General features: G+C 44.7%; 1 protein-coding gene and 1 long non-coding RNA gene across 9 annotated transcripts in view; one reads left to right on the top strand and one right to left on the bottom strand.

Annotated features, from left to right (window-relative positions):
- Positions 1–7,973, top strand: part of LOC104996294 — a 116,194-nt gene that overhangs the window by 53,736 nt on the left and 54,485 nt on the right. For all 7 annotated transcript variants that reach the window (XR_826168.1, XR_826167.1, XR_826166.1 and 4 more), the window contains one exon: positions 5,128–5,265. This is a non-coding gene — a long non-coding RNA (uncharacterized LOC104996294). The remainder of the gene's footprint in view (positions 1–5,127; positions 5,266–7,973) is intronic.
- AFAP1L1 (actin filament associated protein 1-like 1) overlaps positions 1–7,973 on the bottom strand; it is a 77,311-nt gene that overhangs the window by 51,322 nt on the left and 18,016 nt on the right. The gene's annotated exons all lie outside the window — the stretch shown is intronic.

Genomic DNA, 7,973 nt, shown 5'->3' with positions numbered 1-7,973 from the left:
GACTGTGAAGAAGGCTGAGTGCCGAAGAATTGATGCTTTTGAACTGTGGTGTTGGAGAAGACTCTTGAGAGTCCCTTGGACTGCAAGGAGATCCAACCAGTCCATTCTGAAGGAGATCAGCCCTGGGATTTCTTTGGAAGGAATGATGCTAAAGCTGAAACTCCAGTCCTTTGGCCACCTCATGCGAAGAGTTGACTCATTGGAAAAGACTCTGATGCTGGGAGGGATTGTGGGCAGGAGGAGAAGGGGACGACAGATGGCATCACTGACTCGATGGATGTGAGTTTGAGTGAACTCTGGGAGTTGGTGATGGACAGGGAGGCCTGGCATACTGCGATTCATGGGGTCGCAAAGAGTCAGACACGACTGAGCGACTGAACTGAACTGAACTGTTCTTTAAAGACAATAAGGACTCTCCCCCCAAAGCTAGCTTTCAGGTGTGGTGAATACAGATGTGCCTTTGAGAGTACCTTCGTCTTTAACACCGTAGAATTCAAACCACAAGGATTTAAGCTATCAAAGAATTTAATTTGGAGAGAAATCATATACGTATAATGATGCTTATGACAAATGGTCATACCTCTCCCAGGGTTTTGCTGGACCTCCTATCTGAGAGTCTCATTTAGTAGGCTCTATACTAGGACCCAGGAATCTACATTTTTAAGGAGTATTCCGGGTGATTCCAAGGTTAAACCTCTGAAAAATATGCCACCAGAAAACCTACTAGAGGGCATGTCCGTGAACATACAGACTGTGGGAAGACCTCCCTCTTCCTTAAAAAATTGTCATTAGACATCTCTTTCTGAAACAACTGAGTGAAGGTGGGAATAAGAGCCCCTGCAGACGATTGTAACTAGCTGGAACATGACGTCTTGCTTGGGAGAGCACAGTGATTAGGGCTTTGGGGCAAGACCTCTGAGCTGGACTTCTTGTGCTGCCACTTCCGAGTTGTACAAAGATGGGCACATTAGAGAGCTCTGAGCCATGGTTTTCTCATGTGTAAAGTGAGAATACTGGGGTCCCAGCCTCCTAGGCTGGGGTAACTAGGTTAAGATTATGCTTGCAGGGCACTTTGTTCGGTGCTGTGCCTGGAGCCATCAACAGGGCCACATTATTGTTGTTGCTGCTTCCTAATATTCCCCAGAATTGTGCACATCCAGAGTATTGACCAGATAGTATTTAGTGACAGATTTGCTATAGTTGTGGTAACAGACTTTGTGAGGACATGTCTTAATCTGTGCCTCAATCACAGTAGATGCCCAACAAGCATCCATTCATTGAATATTTTGATGACCCAGTCTAACACTCTGATTTTAAAGATGTGGAATGTGAGGGTTCAAGAGTTTATGTGACTTAGCTACAGTCACACAACTAATTGAAAATAAGAATATCTAGTGTTAGATTTACACTAGGTTTGATGCTTGTATGTCATAGAAGAGTGGCTAAGAGCTCAGGGTATACAAATCTGGGCCCCCACCCAGCTCTGCCATTTTCTGCTTGGGGAAACATCTTAACTTTTCTTAGCATTCAATTCTTCATCTGTAAACAGTGGGGGTAAAACAGTAGCTTCTGCGCATGATTGCTATAGAGATGAAATAAAAAGATACATATGGTGCTCAGTGATCTCAATGGCATTCTCTTCATTTGTGTAACTCCCCAACAGATTCAGGTGTGCTAGGCACAAGGGAAGGGAGTTCTCAGGGCAGGAGGACATTGTGGGATTCTGTAAGCACCCTCCTCCCCACATGGACTGTTCATGGCCCTGGGCCTGACACTGAGCGTGTGTGGTTATGGCAGTTGGAGGTGGTAGAGCCCCTTTTGGAGAAGGCAATGGCACCCCACTCCAGTACTCTTGCCTGGAAAATCCCATAGACGGAGGAGCCTGGTAGGCCGCAGTCCATGGGGTCACTAAGAGTCGGACACGACTGAGTGACTTCACTTTCACTTTTCACTTTCATGCATTGGAGAAGGAAATGGCAACCCACTCCAGTATTCTTGCCTGGAGAATCCCAGGGACGGGGGAGCCTGGTGGGCTGCTGTCTATGGGGTCTCACAGAGTTGGACACGACTGAAGCGACTTAGCAGTAGCAGCAGAGCCCCTTTTCTCAGAGTGCTCCCCTCCCAAGTACTCCCTCCATGCCATGTGGAGGGCCAGCATCTTTCAGCTGGAGGGGCAGTGATACAGCCCAGAATCCTGTCCCTGCCATCCCAGGAAAAATCTCCACTAGTTCCTACCCCACCCACCTCCCATCTTTGCTCCTGGTCCAGGTCATCTCTGGTGTCTGTGGGCAGACGGGGCATCAGGACAAGGTTTCCTTTTATGATTAGATTTTATTTAGAACCATGAATACATTTCATTGATCTTGTTTGGTTTAGTTGAGCCTTAGGGAGGTACAGTGAATTCCAATCAAGAAAAACCAGGGAGAAGTAGTCTAATCATTGTTATAAGTCTTCATTTTTTTTTTTTTTTTTTAACCAGGTGGGACAGAGAGGGGGCATAGAAATCCGAGTTGATAACTGTTCACAGGGATGCAAAAAAGTTTGTCAAATAAAATTAGAATCCTACTTAAAAATTTATCTAAGGTTATACCACTCTGTGCTTATTGTTCCTGGTGAATACCCAACTAAGACTAAGATCAGTTTTCTGTCTGCTCCTCCACCCTCCCCACCTAAGTGAAAACAGTATGAGGTGGTAGAGAGCAGAAATTTAAGCCACAGGCAAAAAGCACTGCCACCTGTTCCCAGGACTGCATCCCTGGTGCAGTCTAAGTGAAACCTTGAAGCAAAAGGCCTCCATTACAACCAGTATGGGCTCCCAGTGCAAAGAAGGTCAGATTTATTTAGAGATCTGAAAGGTAAAAGGTCTAATTTCCATGACAAAAAGCAAGTAAATAACACATCTTCAGCAAGCCACAGGAATAAGAAACCCTGTTTGGGTTCCTACCTAGTCAGCTGGTGGGCTCTTTGACTTGTGATCTCATTGCCGGGCACCTTTTAGTCTCTGAAATTTACAAAAATGCTTGGAAACAGCTTGCAAGTTATAATCTCATTAAATGCAAAGCAGTAGGAGGAAACCAATTTCTCTTTTCCCCCCTTCACTACTTGACAAGCCTCTTTAGGACAAAAACAACTCATACTTCTTTGTTATCAAAGTCAGAGAAAATGCAAACAATGTAGTTGAAAAATGAAAAATAGGAAGAGTTGTCGGAATGTGGTTTTATGATGTTAGAGATGACATTTAGTAAACTGTTTTAACAGCCTAGCATGTCAATGAGGTATGACCCATTATAGCAGTGGGGAGTTAACTCACCTTAGAAAGGAAAGCAGTATACTTAGTAGAGGTGGTCTCAACAGTTGGGTAGGAGGAAGGAAGGAAAGAGGAGACTTTACTGTGGCCTTCCAACCCTGCATGCCCTTCCAGACAGACCTTTCTCCAGGCTGCTTTCTGCTCTGTTCCTCAGCCTCTTAACCCCAGGTCTCTGCATATGTGGTTCCCTCTTCCTGTCAGAATTCCCTTCTCCTCCTAACCAGTAATGGCCCCCTCCAGCCCTATACTCACTCATGACTTTCTCACAGACCTTCACTGTCCTCCTGACCACATACACTCCCTCTATTTTATGCTGTCATAGCATCACTCTCCCTGTGGTAATTCTTGTGGTGAAATGTTACACTTTTCACTGGCTCTCTGGATGGATCCCTGGATGAAAAACTTGAGGATGCAGAACCCATGGGACTGACTGTGAGGGAATTGAGTATCTGAGGATTTTGGTGTTGGTGAAGGTCCTGGAACCAATTCCCTGCAGATCCCAGAGGATGGCTGTATTTAAATACGTATATCTCTTATTAGCATCTGGTATATCTCTGATTAGCATCTGTTTCCCCCACTTGAGCCTTAACTTCTTGAGGGTAAGAATAGGGCAAGCTTTTGCTAGTGCCTGACATAGAATACATGCTTAAGTATTTGTGGAATGAGTAAATTCTTGAAGCAAAGTTTTCTTAAGAGTTGATAAAGTCCAACAGCTAGTTAGACAAAAGCTATGACAAACCTAGACAGCAAATTTAAAAGCAGAGACATTACTTTGCCAACAAAGGTCTGTGTAGTCAAAGCTATGGTTTTTCTAGTAGTGATGTATGGATATGAGAGTTGGACCATAAGAAAGGCTGAGTGCTGAAGAACCGATGCTTCTGAACTGTGGTGTTGGAGACAACTCTTGAGAGTCCCTTGGACTGCAAGGGGATCAAACCAGTCAATTCTAAAGGAAATCAATTCTGAACATTCACTGGAAGGACTGATGCTGAAACTCTAATACTTTGGTCACCTGATGCGAAGAGCTGACTCATTGGAAAAGAGCCTGATGCTGGGAAAGATTGAAGGCAGGAGGAGAAGGGGACGACAGAGGATGAGATGGTTGGATGGCATCACCAACTTGATGGACATGAGTTTGAGCAAGCTCCAGGAGATGGTGAAGGACAGGGAAACCTGGGTGTGCTGCAGTCCAGGGGGTTGCAAAGAATTGGACACGACTGAGCGACTAAATAACACTGACAACTAGTTAATGTCTAGTTAACCATGTTTGGTGTCATGGTGACTCAGGATAATAAAAAAGATGCTTGAAAGAAAAAAAAAAACAACAGGTAGCAAAAAGCCCAGGGTACAAAAGGGAGCAGAAGCCCAATTTCTCATGTGGCTAAGCTCCCCAAACCCTGTTTGTTTGAACTTGTACCCCTCGTGTGAATATGGTTTCCAGTTGGTTTAGCGATGCATGTTTTGTAGTTTGTGGATTTTAATCCTAACATAGTAACATTAATATAGGAACTATGTGAGTTCAAGTCTTATTCCCGTTTTCTAGCTGTATACCTTTGGGATAATTACATAACTCCCTGATGTACATCATTGGTGACCTGTGAAGCTTATCTACCTCAACAGTGAGCCCTAATACAGTGAGAATGTGCCTAAAACAGTGTCTGGCACACAGTAAATACTCAGTACATGTTAGCTGTTTACATTATTCTTCCTTTACTGTTATATGTTATACCCTGCTTTAAGCGATTTACATGTGTTCTTTACATAATTAAATTATGAATTTTGGTAAATTCTTAATGAAATTCATAACTTAATTCTTACAGATGTGGGAACTGAGGACTGCAGAATGGGAAGAATCCTGAGGCCATTTGGAGATGCCTCTCCCAGTGCTCCTTCAGAATGCTGCATGCATCTATGCTAAGTCCTGCATTAACTCTGCAGAGAGGCCCCCAGCCACACAGGTGAGGCTGAGGGAATTGACCCCTCACTTCATGGGTACAGAAATGCTTCATTCCTCTGCCCAGTTTCTTCCAAGTTATTGCAGATCTACCCATCTGGGGCCATGAAGATGTCTCACTTCCTTCCTCTGAATTTACAAGCACTTCACGGAGTCCAAATGAAGGCCAAACAGTGGGCAGGACGTTGGAGGGGACCTCACTGGTTGGACTAGCATTGTTGATCACTAAAACAAATACATCCTGTTGTCCTAGAGCATACAGGGAAGACCGTGGTTCATGTGGGCTGGGAAAGAATAGAAAAGGAGCAGCAAAGAAACCCAGCTGCAAAGCCAGTGCCTTGTGCTGACTGCTTTCCAGGAGTTAAATATAGCTCCTGTGTGAGGCAGGCAGAGGGTTGTCGAGGTCACCTTGAAAGGCTTTTGTGTGTGATAATTACAGCTTATGCAGGAAACAGAATATCCTTTATGCTGAAGAGAATAGTACAGTTTGACTCCTTGGGAGAGAAGCCCAGAATCCTGAGGGAGGTGGAGAAGAAGAGTGGAGGATCTGGGATTTGGTAGGAGAACCGACTCTTTGGAAAAGACCCTGATGCTGGGAAAGACTGAAGGCAAGAGGAGAAGGGGATGACAGAGGATGAGATGGTTGGATGGCATCACTGATGCGATGGACATGAGTTTGAGTAGGCTCTGGGAATTCGTGATGGACAGGGAAGCCTGGCATGCTGTAGTCGATGGGGTTGCAAAGTCGGACACGGCTGACCGACTGAACTGACCTGAGGAGAGTATCTGGTTTGGGTTCTGACTCCTCCCACTTGCTAGTGTGGAATTGGGTAAATCAGCCCCTCAGAGCATCATCTTCCTGTTCTGGAAGAAGGGATTTAGAATCCTTGTGTGTGGGAATCCTTTGTGGGAGGGGAAATGGGCAATGGTGGGGTAAGGGTTTGTAAACTGTGGGGATTCTTACTGGGGATCCTCTGTGGCACAGTTCTGTGATGTACTCTTGTTTCAGGAAGGTAAAAGGTCAGGGAGGTGGCAGGTCAGTGGGGAAGCAGGTTGTGGGGATGTTTTGGGGTGACTGTGTTCTGGGAGGTGGGCCAGGGTGACAAGCTCATGGAAGCCCTGCATCTTAATGGCCTTTTGAGCAGCAGCTCTGCCCATGTCTTGTCATCCACCAGGACAGCTCTCATTCTGAACACCTTGTTTCTCAGCCCTGGATGGCCAGGGAAGTGGTAGTTCCCCCTCATTAAGACATTTCCAGACAAGAGTGGGGTGGGGCAAGGAAATAGCTTTTGGCAGTGGGGCTGGATTCTCCCAGAATTGTTCCTTTGTGTGCAGATTCCTCCCTGTTTGGCTCACAAAGGAAATGGTTCCAGGAGGAAGTGGAAAACTGTGACACACACATGCTCAGCCCTCACACACAAGATGGCAGCTGTTTCCGCTTGGTGGAAGTCCCTACCGTCTCCTTCACTGAATGGGGTGGCCTGGGATACCGGATGATAAAGGCAGGGGGTGTTTTTGAGCTCTTAAGTGATGTTCCAGATGTTATGCTAAGCATTTTGCATGGATTACCTCATTTAATTCTCATAATGGCCCTGTGAGGTAGTTACTGTTCTCACCCTCTGTTTTATACATAAACCAAGTGAGGCTCAGAGGCTCAATTGTTTGTTTAAAGGCACATGGCAAAAAGAACCTAGACCTAAGTCTAGGGCCTAAACTCCTAACTGTCGCATCATAATTCTTTCTGGCCACCTTCTTCTAAAAGAGGTTCCCTATCTCTGAAGCTTGGTAGAACCACCAGTGAGCCACTCATGACCACTCCCCACTAGTGTCCCTTCATAGGATGGGTGCCTAGTCTGAGGCCTAGATGGAGCTGGGCTTGCCGTTCTGAGAAGTTTGAGTTTGAGAAGCTATCTTACAGTTGCCTGCAACAGACACTGAGGATGTCTGGCTAGGGGTTTGCGAATAATGCTGATAATAATAAAGATAGTCAACGATGACAGCGAACATTTATTGAACACATTTTACAAAGTGGGCCTAGCACTTACATTTCTTTAATAAATTAGGACCTCAAGTGGACAAAAATTGGATTAATCCTAATCGTTGTTTCGTGAGATACTGTCATCATTGGTCCATGCATGCTTCATTTTTATTTATTTATGTAATCAGTTATTTTTGCTAATGTAGTAAGTACCCACAAGTCCACCATTCAAAGCTGAATCCTGGATCTAGACAATATCATACATCTAACTATGATCTCATGCTTCTGCTTACCCTTTCGCAGTCTGTCATCCTGAATGCTGTATTCACCACATCCTTGTTTTCCCTTATAGATTGCAACTAGATTTACCCATAAAAATTTTAGTTGTTATAAAAGCCGGGAGAAATATCAATAACCTCAGGTATGCAGATGAACCACCCTTATGGCAGAAAGTGAAGAGGAACTAAAAAGGCTCTTGATAAAAGTGAAAGAGGAGAGTGAAAAAGTTGGCTTAAAGCTCAACATTCAGAAAACTAAGATCATGGCATCTGGTCCCATCATTTCATGGGAAATAGATGGGGAAACAGTGGAAACAGTGTCACATTTTATTTTTGGGGGCTCCAAAATCACTGCAGATGGTGATTGCAGCCATGAAATTAAAAGACGCTTACTCCGTGGAAGGAAAGTTATGACCAACCTAGATAGCATGTTAAAAAGCAGAGACATTACTTTGC

Source organism: Bison bison, unplaced genomic scaffold, assembly GCF_000754665.1.
Source record: "Bison bison bison isolate TAMUID 2011002044 unplaced genomic scaffold, Bison_UMD1.0 scf7180017864291, whole genome shotgun sequence".
NCBI lineage: Eukaryota > Metazoa > Chordata > Mammalia > Artiodactyla > Bovidae > Bison > Bison bison.
Note: the sequence above shows the minus strand (reverse complement) of the source record. Positions and strands in the feature narration are given on the sequence as shown.